Source organism: Cryptomeria japonica, unplaced genomic scaffold (genome assembly GCF_030272615.1).
Source record: "Cryptomeria japonica unplaced genomic scaffold, Sugi_1.0 HiC_scaffold_471, whole genome shotgun sequence".
NCBI classification, from domain to species: domain Eukaryota; kingdom Viridiplantae; phylum Streptophyta; class Pinopsida; order Cupressales; family Cupressaceae; genus Cryptomeria; species Cryptomeria japonica.
Window position 1 is genome coordinate 50,001 of NW_026729291.1, and position 11,029 is coordinate 61,029.

At 58.6% G+C, this 11,029-nt stretch overlaps 1 non-coding gene across 1 annotated transcript; it reads left to right on the forward strand.

Annotated features, from left to right (window-relative positions):
- The first annotated feature begins 10,910 nt into the window (after positions 1–10,910).
- Positions 10,911–11,029, forward strand: LOC131871843 (5S ribosomal RNA). The gene has a single exon (XR_009370037.1). It is a non-coding gene; the product is annotated as a 5S ribosomal RNA (ribosomal RNA).

Here is an 11,029-nt window from a genome sequence, read left to right on the forward strand (position 1 = left end):
GAGGGATGGGGCGGGAAGGCCCCAACGGCTAGACGGAAGAGGCTTCAGGGCCACCTCGGAATGGTCCAAGCATCGGACGCGCTTGGGGCGACTGCCAGTGCCAACCCCTTATCCCGCGATGCGTCCGATACACAGATGGTTCCAAGGCGGCCGAGGAGCCTCACCGCATAGCAATCGGGGGTGCGAGGCGAGGGATGGGGCGGGAAGGCCCCAACGGCTAGACGGAAGAGGCTTCAGGGCCGCCTAGGAATGGTCCAAGCATCGGACACGCTTGGGGCGACTACCAGTGACAGCCCCCTATCCCGCGATGCGTCCGATACGAAGATGGTTCCAAGGCGGCCGAGGAGCCTCACCGCATAGCAATCGGGGTGCGAGGTGGGGGATGCGGCGAGATGGCCCCAACGGCTAGACGGAAGAGGCCACAGGGCCGCGTCGGAATAGTCCAAGCATCGGACGCGCTTGGGGCGACTACCAGTGACAACCCCTTATCCCGCGATGCGTCCGATACGAAGATAGTTCCAAGGCGGCCGAGGAGCCTCACCGCATAGCAATCGGGGTGCGAGGTGGGGGATGCGGCGAGATGGCCCCAACGGCTAGACGGAAGAGGCTGCAGGGCCGCCTCGGAATAGTCCAAGCATCGGACGCGCTTGGGGCCACTACCAGTGACAACCCCTTATCCCGCGATGCGTCCGATACGAAGATAGTTCCAAGGCGGCCGAAGAGCCTCACCGCATAGCAATCGGGGTGCGAGGTGGGGGATGCGGCGAGATGGCCCCAACGGCTAGACGGAAGAGGCCACAGGGCCGCCTCGGAATAGTCCAAGCATCGGACGCGCTTGGGGCGACTACCAGTGACAACCCCTTATCCCGCGATGCGTCCGATACGAAGATAGTTCCCAGGCGGCCGAGGAGCCTCACCGCATAGCAATCGGGGTGCGAGGCGAGGGATGCGGCGAGATGGCCCCAAAGGCTAGACGGAAGAGGCTGCAGGGCTGCCTCAGAATAGTCCAAGCATCGGACGCGCTTGGGGCGACTACCACTGCCAACCCCTTATCCCGCGATGCGTCCGATACACAGATAGTTCCGAGGCGGCCGAGGAGGTGGGGGATGCAGCGAGATGGCCCCAACGGCTAGACGGAAGAGGCTGCAGGGCCGCCTCGGAATAGTCCAAGCATCGGACGCGCTTGGGGCGACTACCAGTGACAACCCCTTATCCCGCGATGCGTCCGATACACAGATAGTTCCGAGGCGGCCAAGGAGCCTCACCGCATAGCAATCGTGGTGCGAGGTGGGGGATGCGGCGAGATGGCCCCAACGGCTAGACGGAAGAGGCTGCAGGGCCGCCTCGGAATGGTCCAAGCATCGGATGCGCTTGGGGCGACTACCACTGCCAACCCCTTATCCCGCGATGCGTCCGATACACAGATAGTTCCAAGGCGGCCGAGGAGCCTCACAGCATAGCAATCAGGGTGCGAGGCGAGGGATGCGGCGAGAAAGCCCCAACGGCTAGAGGGAAGAGGCTTCAGGTCCGCCTCGGAATGGTCCAAGCATCGGACGCGCTTGGGGCGACTACCAGTGACAACCCCTTATCCCGCGACGCGTCCGATACACAGATAGTTCCAAGGCGGCCGAGGAGCCTCACCGCATAGCAATCGGGGTGCGAGGCGAGGGATGCGGCGAGAAGGACCCAACGGCTACACGGAAGAGGCTTCGGGGCCGCCTCGGAATGGTCCAAGCATCGGACGCGCTTGGGGCGACTACCAGTGACAACCCCTTATCCCGCGACGCGTCCGATACACAGATAGTTCCAAGGCGGCCGAGGAGCCTCACCGCATAGCAATCGGGGTGCGAGGCGAGGGATGCGGCGAGAAGGACCCAACGGCTAGACGGAAGAGGCTTCGGGGCCGCCTCGGAATGGTCCAAGCATCGGACGCGCTTGGGGCGACTACCAGTGACAACCCCTTATCCCGCGACGCGTCCGATACACAGATAGTTCCAAGGCGGCCGAGGAGCCTCACCGCATAGCAATCGGGGTGCGAGGCGAGGGATGCGGCGAGAAGGACCCAACGGCTAGACGGAAGAGGCTTCGGGTCCGCCTCGGAATGGTCCAAGCATCGGACGCGCTTGGGGCGACTACCAGTGACAACCCCTTATCCCGCGACGCGTCCGATACACAGATAGTTCCAAGGCGGCCGAGGAGCCTCACCGCATAGCAATCGGGGTGCGAGGCGAGGGATGCGGCGAGAAGGACCCAACGGCTAGACGGAAGAGGCTTCGGGTCCGCCTCGGAATGGTCCAAGCATCGGACGCGCTTGGGGCGACTACCAGTGACAACCCCTTATCCCGCGACGCGTCCGATACACAGATAGTTCCAAGGCGGCCGAGGAGCCTCACCGCATAGCAATCGGGGTGCGAGGCGAGGGATGCGGCGAGAAGGACCCAACGGCTAGACGGAAGAGGCTTCGGGTCCGCCTCGGAATGGTCCAAGCATCGGACGCGCTTGGGGCGACTACCAGTGACAACCCCTTATCCCGCGACGCGTCCGATACACAGATAGTTCCGAGGCGGCCGAGGAGCCTCACCGCATAGCAATCGGGGTGCGAGGCGAAGGATGCGGCGAGAAGGACCCAACGGCTAGACGGAAGAGGCTTCGGGTCCGCCTCGGAATGGTCCAAGCATCGGACGCGCTTGGGGCGACTACCAGTGACAACCCCTTATCCCGCGACGCGTCCGATACACAGATAGTTCCAAGGCGGCCGAGGAGCCTCACCGCATAGCAATCGGGGTGCGAGGCGAGGGATGCGGCGAGAAGGACCCAACGGCTAGACGGAAGAGGCTTCAGGGCCGCCTCGGAATGGTCCAAGCATCGAACGCGCTTGGGGCGACTACCAGTGACAACCCCTTATCCCGCGACGCGTCCGATACACAGATAGTTCCGAGGCGGCCGAGGAGCCTCACCGCATAGCAATCGGGGTGCGAGGCGAGGGATGCGGCGAGAAGGACCCAACGGCTAGACGGAAGAGGCTTCAGGGCCGCCTCGGAATGGTCCAAGCATCGGACGCGCTTGGGGCGACTACCAGTGACAACCCCTTATCCCGCGACGCGTCCGATACACAGATAGTTCCGAGGCGGCCGAGGAGCCTCACCGCATAGCAATCGGGGTGCGAGGCGAGGGATGCGGCGAGAAGGACCCAACGGCTAGACGGAAGAGGCTTCAGGGCCGCCTCGGAATGGTCCAAGCATCGGACGCGCTTGGGGCGACTACCAATGACAACCCCTTATCCCGCGACGCGTCCGATACACAGATAGTTCCGAGGCGGCCGAGGAGCCTCACCGCATAGCAATCGGGGTGCGAGGCGAGGGATGCGGCGAGAAGGACCCAACGGCTAGACGGAAGAGGCTTCAGGGCCGCCTCGGAATGGTCCAAGCATCGGACGCGCTTGGGGCGACTACCAGTGACAACCCCTTATCCCGCGACGCGTCCGATACACAGATAGTTCCGAGGCGGCCGAGGAGCCTCACCGCATAGCAATCGGGGTGCGAGGCGAGGGATGCGGCGAGAAGGACCCAACGGCTAGACGGAAGAGGCTTCAGGGCCGCCTCGGAATGGTCCAAGCATCGGACGCGCTTGGGGCGACTACCGTTGCCAACCCCTTATCCCGCGATGCGTCTGATACACAGATAGTTCCGAGGCGGCCGAGGAGCCTCACCGCATAGCAATCGGGTTGCGAGGCAGATTATTGGGAAGGGAACCCCCTGGGATGCGGCTCAAGCAGTGCCCAAAGGGACTGGAATGCGGAATCACATCGAGAGACCCAAATGCTATACGAGGGCTCAAATCGAATTATCGATTTGGCCACGACATGGACGCATCGGAACGACTACCTTTGCCGAACCACTCGCAATTGCATCCATACCGAAACCAATAGACATTTCCGTTAGAGCCCTCGCATAGCATTCGGGAATCTCGCATGCCCCTCTAAATCGACCAATGCTGGCGCTCAATGAAAATCCGAGCGCTACCACCGTTCGAGCGCCAGCATTGGTCGAGTTAGAGGGGCACGGGGGAGAATGCTCCAGTCAACACCTCCCCTATATAAGTTATTTGTCCGATTCTCGCACAACCGTAGTCTGCCTCGTCGAATCAAACAACGGTCCCAGATTCCGACTTCCGTTCCGTAGAGACCCAAAAGCTAGATGGAGGCTCGCAAGAAAGAGAGTCGGCGCATAGCAATCGGGTTTCTCGAACGTTTAGGGACCGAGCTCACTTGCGGATAGGGCAAAATCCGCCAAGCAACCCAAAAGCTAGACGGGGGCTCGAATCGAATCGCCTAGGCGGCCACAACAACGACGTGTTGGATCGACTACCAGTGCCAAACCATTCAGCAAGACTAGTCTGTGTCGAGGCCGGATAGAGATTCTCAGAGAGCGCCCGCATAGCATTTAGGAGACCTGCCGCGTCCCTCACACTCGACAAATGGTGGTGCACGTTTATAAATCCGAGCGATCCCAACCCTTTCAAGCACCAACATCGGTCGAGATAGAGGGGCACGGAGGGGGCTGCGTGAGACAACACAGTCCCCTATATAAGTTATTTGTCCGATTCTCACACATCCGAAGAATGGTCATCAAATCGGACAACAGCCCAAACTTCCGACTTCCGTCCCAGAAAGCCCAAGAGCTATCTAAAACGTTCATGGCCGGAACTCGATCGCGGCTATACCAGTCCGCCAAGCAACCCAAAAGCTAGACTGGAGCTCTAGTCGAATCACCTCTGTGGCCATTGCAAGGACGTGTTGGAGCGACTACCATTGCCGAACCATTCCGCAGGTCGAGTCCATACCAAGGCCGCATAGAGATTCACGATGAGCTCCTGCATAGCAATCAGGAGACTTGCCGTGTCCATCACAATCGATAAATCCTGGTGCAAGATTTTTGCATCCGAGCGCTCCAACCAGTCGAGCACCAGCATCAATCGACATAAACGGGCACGGGGGGAGGATGCTCGAGAACACTACCTCCCCTATATAAGTTATTTGTCCGATTCTCAAGCAGCCGAAGTCTGGTCATCGAATCGGGTCAAAGACCACAACTTCCGACTTTACCCACAATGCAAGTCATCGAATCGAACATCGGCCCCCGAGTCGGACTCCATGCGTATGTCAGGTCATCGGACCCAAATTCCGCCTTCCTGCGCATGGCGGGCCATCAATATCAACTCGGTCATCGGACCCAAACTCCGCCTTTTTGCGTATGGCACGCCTTCAAATCGGTCATCGGACCCAAATTCCGCCTTCCTGTGCATGGCGGGCCATCAACATCAACTCGGTCATCGGACCCAAATTCCGCCTTTCTGCGCATGGCACGCCATCAACTCGGTCATCGGACCCAAATTCCGCCTTCCTGCGCATGGCAGGTCATCGGACACAAATTCAGACCTCGCCAATATGCCTACGTATCGAATCGGTCATCGGACCCAACTTCCGACTTCATCCATACTGTAGGGTCTTTGAGGTTGGCGCGGTGCGCTCAACCCAGGGAGTCGACCCATCGAAGCATACACCTCCCCTATATAAGCTATTTGTCCGATTCCCACACCTGTGTAGTTTGCACCTCTGACCAGGACATCGACCCCAACTTCCGAACTCGACTGCAACGACGGCACCAGCGCCTTGGTGCGCACCTTGCGACGCACAGTCCCAACATTCGCCTTCCTGCACATGGCAGGTCATCGGACCCAAATTCCGACCTCGCGAGTATGCCTACATATCGAATCGGTCATCGGACCCAACTTCCGACTTCATCCATACCGTAGGGTCTTTGAGGTTGGCGCGGTGCGCTCAACCCGGGGAGTCGACCCAACGAAGCATACACCTCCCCTATATAAGCTATTTGTCCGATTCCCACACCTGTGTAGTTTGCACCTCCGATCAAGACATCGACCCCAACTTCCGAACTCGCCTCCAACGACCGAACCAGCGCCTTGGTGCGCACCTTGCAACGCACAGTGCCAACATTCGCCTTCCTGCACGTGGCAGGTCATCGGACCCAAATTCCGACCTCGCGAGTATGCCTACATATCGAATCGGTCATCGGACCCAACTTCCGACTTCATCCATACCGTAGGGTCTTTGAGGTTGGCGCGGTGCGCTCAACCCGGGGAGTCGACCCAACGAAGCATACACCTCCCCTATATAAGCTATTTGTCCGATTCCCACACCTGTGTAGCTTGCACCTCCGATCAGGACATCGACCCCAACTTCCGAACTCGACTAAAAAGACCGCACCAGCGCCTTGGTGTGCACCTTGCAACGCACAGTGTCAACATTCGCCTTCCTGCACATGGCAGGTCATCGGACCCAAATTCCGACCTCATGAGCATACCTACTAATCGAATCGGTCATCGGACCCAACTTCCGACTTCATCCATACCGTAGGGTCTTTGAGGTTGGCGCGGTGCGCTCAACCTGGGGAGTCGACCCATCGAAGCATACACCTCCCCTATATAAGCTATTTGTCCGATTCCGACACCTGTGTAGTTTGCACCTCCGCTCAGGACATCGACCCCAACTTCCGAACTCGCCTGCAACGACCGAACCAGCGCCTTGGTGCGCACCAAAAGTGCGCACTTTTGGAGGGCACTTTTCTGCGCTCCAAAGGTGCGCACTTTTGGAGGGCACTTTTTGGAGGGCACTTTTCTGCGCTCCAAAGGTGCGCACTTTTGGAGGGCACTTTTTGGAGGGCACTTTTCTGCGCTCCAAAGGTGCGCACTTTTGGAGGGCACTTTTTGGAGGGCACTTTTCTGCGCTCCAAAGGTGCGCACTTTTGGAGGGCACTTTTTGGAGGGCACTTTTCTGCGCTCCAAAGGTGCGCACTTTTGGAGGGCACTTTTTGGAGGGCACTTTTCTGCGCTCCAAAGGTGCGCACTTTTGGAGGGCACTTTTTGGAGGGCACTTTTCTGCGCTCCAAAGGTGCGCACTTTTGGAGGGCACTTTTTGGAGGGCACTTTTCTGCGCTCCAAAGGTGCGCACTTTTGGAGGGCACTTTTTGGAGGGCACTTTTCTGCGCTCCAAAGGTGCGCACTTTTGGAGGGCACTTTTTGGAGGGCACTTTTCTGCGCTCCAAAGGTGCGCACTTTTGGAGGGCACTTTTGTGCACTCCAAAGGTGCGCACTTTTGGAGGGCACTTTTCCTGTGCTCCAAAGGTGCACACCTAGGTGAGCACCTTCGACCACACCTTGTAGCACACCAAACTCTGACTTTCGACTTCATCCGCAATGCAGGGTCTTTGAGGTTGGCGCAATGCGCACAACCAGGGGAGTCGACCCATCAAACCCAACACCTCCCCTATATAAGCTATTTGTCTGATTCTCATACATGCGTAGCCTGCAGGAGCAATTAGGACATCGACCCCAACTTTCGGCTTCTAAACGAAAACAAGGTCTTTGAGGTTGGTGTAATGCGAACAACTAGGGGAGTCAACCCATCAAACCCAACACCTCCCCTATATAAGCTATTTGTCTGATTCTCATACATGTGTAGTCTACAGGAGCAATTAGGACATCGACCCCAACTTTTGACTTCTTAACGAAAACAAGGTCTTTGAGGTTGACGTAATGCGCACAACCAGGGGAGTCGACCCATCAAACCCAACACCTCCCCTATATAAGCTATTTGTCCGATTCTCATACATGTGTAGCCTGCAGGAGCCATTAGGACATTGACCCCAACTTTTGACTTCTTAACGAAAACAAGGTCTTTGAGGTTGGCGTAATGCGCACAACCAAGGGAGTTGACCCATCAAACCCAACACCTCCCCTATATAAGCTATTTGTCTGATTCTCATACATGTGTAGCCTGCAACAACGATTAGGACATCCACCCCAACTTCTGAATTCGTCTGCGTTGACCGCACCAAAGGTGCACGCCTTGGTGCTCACCAAAATCCGACTTCCGACTTCTTCTGCTATGCGGGGTCTTTGAGGTTGGCGCAGTGCGCACAACCAGGGGAGTCAACCCACCGAATGCAACACCTCCCCTATATAAGCTATTTGTCTGATTCTCATACATGCGTAGACTGCAGCAATGATTAGGACATCCACCCCAACTTTTGACTTCTTAAACAAGACAGGGTCTTTGAAGTTGGTGCAGTGCACACAACCAGGGGAGTCGACCCATCAAACGCAACACCTCCCCTATATAAAGCTATTTGTCCGATTCTCATACGTGTAGTCTGCAGCAGCGATTAGGACATCGACCCCAACTTCCGAATTCGTTTGCATTGACCGCACCAAAGGTGCACGCCTTGGTGTGCACCCTGGAGTGCACTTTGGTGCTCACCTCGGTGCACACTTTGGTGTGCACCTCGGTGTGCACCAAAGGTGCGCACCTTGGAGCGCACCAAAGGTGTACACTTTGGAGCGCACCACATAGGGTCTTTGAGAGGTTGGCGCAGTGCGCACACCAAGGTGGGTGTTGAGGTGCGTGCCGAGGTGGGTGGGTGCTAGGGTGCGCTCCATGGTGGGTGCCAGGGTGGGTGCGTGCTAGGGTGGATTCCAAAGAGGGTCATAGGGTGGGTGCCAAGGTGGGTTGGTGATATAGTGGGTTCAAAGGTGGGTACTAGGGTGGGTTCCAAGGTGGGTCACAAGTTGGGTGCCAGGATGCGTGGGTGTTAGGTTGGGTGCCAAGGTGGGCTCCTGCGTGGGTGGGTGCTAGGGTGGGTTTCAAGGTGGACGCGAGGGCGGGTGCCAAGGTGGGTAACAAGTTGGGTGTTAGGATGGGTGAGTGCTAGAGTGGGTGCCAAGGTGGGTGGGTGCTAAGGTGGATGCCAAGGTGGTTCACAGGGTGGGTGGGTTCTAGGGTGAGTTCCAAGGTGGGTCACAGGTTCAGTGCTAGGGTGGGTGTCAAGGCGGGTGTCGAGGTGCCTGGGTGCTAGGGTGTGGATGCCAATGTGGGTCATAGGGTGGGTACTAGGGTGGGCTGCAATGTGGGTGCCAAGGTGGGTAACATGCTCGGTGGGTTCTAAATTGGGTGCCAGGGTGGGTGTGCACCCACCTTGCCCGAGGTGGGTGCCAAGGTGCCAGTGTGGGTGGGTGCTAAGGTGGATGCCAAGGTGGGTGAGAAGGTGGGTGATAGGTTGAGTGGTAGGATGGGTGGGTGCCAAGATGGGTCACAGGGTGGGTGCAAGGGTGGGTAGGTGCTAGGGTTGGTGTCAGGGTGGGTGGGTGCTAGGTTGGGTTCCAAGGTGGGTGCGAGGGTGAGTGTCAAGGTGGGTCACAGGTTAGGTGCTAGGATGGGTGAGTGCTAGGGTGCAAAGGTGCCAGGGTGGGTGCTAGGATGGGTCGATGCTAGGGTGAGTGGCAAGGTGGGTCCACAAGTGTCAAGGTGGGTGCCGAGGTGGGTGCCAAGTCGGCGACTGCTATGGTGGATGCCAAGGTGGGTCACGGGGTGGGTGCCAAGTTGCTAGGTTGGGTTCCAAGGTGGGTGCCAACGTGGGTGCTAGGGTGCGTGGGTTAAAGGGTGTGTCACAACGTGGGTGCCAGGATGGGTGCGCACCCACACTGGCCAAGACGGGTGCGGGTGCAAGGTTGGGTTCCAAGCCCGGTCACAGGCTGGGTGCTAGGATGGGTGGGTGCCAAGGTGGGCACCAGGGTGGGTGCACCCACCCTGGCCAAGGTGGGTCACGGGGTGGGTCCTAGGGTGGGTAACGGGGTGGGTACTAAGGTGCGTGCCAAGGTGGGTCATAGGGTGGGTGCCAAGGTGGGCACCAGGGTGGGTGTGCACCAACCCTAGCCAGGGTAGGTCACGGGGTGGTTGTCGGGGTGGGCGTCAAGGAGCCAAGGTGGGTGGCAAGTAGCCAAGTTGCGTGCCAAGGTGGGTGTCGGGGTGGGTGCCAAGGATCCAAGGTGGGTGCCAAGGAACCAAGGTGGGTGTCTGGGTGGGTGCCGAGGTGGGAGCCAGGGTGGGTCCCAAGGTGAGTGCAAAGGTGGGTGCCAGGGTCAAGGTGAGTGCCAATGTGGGTTCCAAGGTGCCAGGGTCAGGGTGAGTGCCAATGTGGGTTCAAAGGTGCTAAGTTGGGTGCGAGGTTGGGTGCGAGGGTGGGTGGGTGCCAAGGTGTGCTAGGTGGAAGCCCGGGTGGGTCGGCATCCCATGGGTGTCGAGTTGGGTGCCTGATGGGTGCTTCTTGTCAAGTTTTAGTCGTCGGGACTCATTTCGAGCCTTAGAGGTCGTTTCTTGTCCGGTTGCCCTGTCTTCGACCTGGGAACCCAATTTTGGTCCTCGGGTCCCATTTTTTTTTGTCTCGCATCCCACTTTTGGCCTGTGGCCTTTTCGGGGTCGATTCTCGTTTTGGGCATCAGAGCATGTTTCTTCTCCTAAAACCCAATATTTGTTTATTAAGTCTCGGAACACATTTTTGTTCTCGTGGACCCATCATGGGTCTTGGAACGCATTTGTGGTCCTTGGGTCCCATTTTGCATCCCGAAACTTGTGTTTTGGTGCTTGATCCCTATTTTGGGTGCCCACCTTGCACCAAGTGCGCACCCGGGGCAAACCGAGCGCCTTGGTGCACCGGGGCAAGATCGAGCGTGCACCCGAGGCGCCCCGAACATGCACCAAGGTGCACTCGGCCCACATGTGAGCGCAGGTCGTTGCGCCCGAGGTGGTGTGTGGGCACCGCGTTGCAGACGGGACACTGCACGCACACGACGCCCCCTCCAGGTGCACGCACGTAGGCCGGGCCGGGTGCACACCCGACGCCCTAGCAAGGTGCGCGCACCCGGGCAGGGCTCACACTTGGCGAACGGGGCGCACTTCGCGAGGGAGGGTGTGCACCTCGACGGGGGTGGGTGGCCGGGGTGGATTCGCACGTGGGTCGCGGTTTGCTAAGTACACACTGCGACAAGCTCATAACGGGTGCGATCATACCAGCATTAGTGCACCGGATCCCATCAGAACTCCGCAGTTAAGCGCGCTTGGGCCGGAGTAGTACTGGGATGGGTGACCTCCCGGGAAGTCCCGGTGTTGCACCCT